This window comes from Priapulus caudatus, unplaced genomic scaffold (genome assembly GCF_000485595.1).
Source record: "Priapulus caudatus unplaced genomic scaffold, Priapulus_caudatus-5.0.1 Scaffold2850, whole genome shotgun sequence".
In the NCBI taxonomy this organism is placed as follows: domain Eukaryota; kingdom Metazoa; phylum Priapulida; class Priapulimorpha; order Priapulimorphida; family Priapulidae; genus Priapulus; species Priapulus caudatus.
Window position 1 is genome coordinate 34,245 of NW_014579911.1, and position 207 is coordinate 34,451.

Here is a 207-nt window from a genome sequence, read left to right on the forward strand (position 1 = left end):
AAAAGTATAGGTGGAAAGTATCAGTGAAAAGTATCGGTGGAAAGTATCGGTGGAATGGATCGCTGGAAAGTATCCGTGGACGTTTATTTCTGGACGCGTTTTTGTGTGAATCTCGTGCTAAATATTATTCGCTGTGGCCTTGTAAATTTGTTGTACGTGGAGTTGTTTTTCTGTTTCGTAAGTATTGGTGGAAAGCATCAGTGGAAA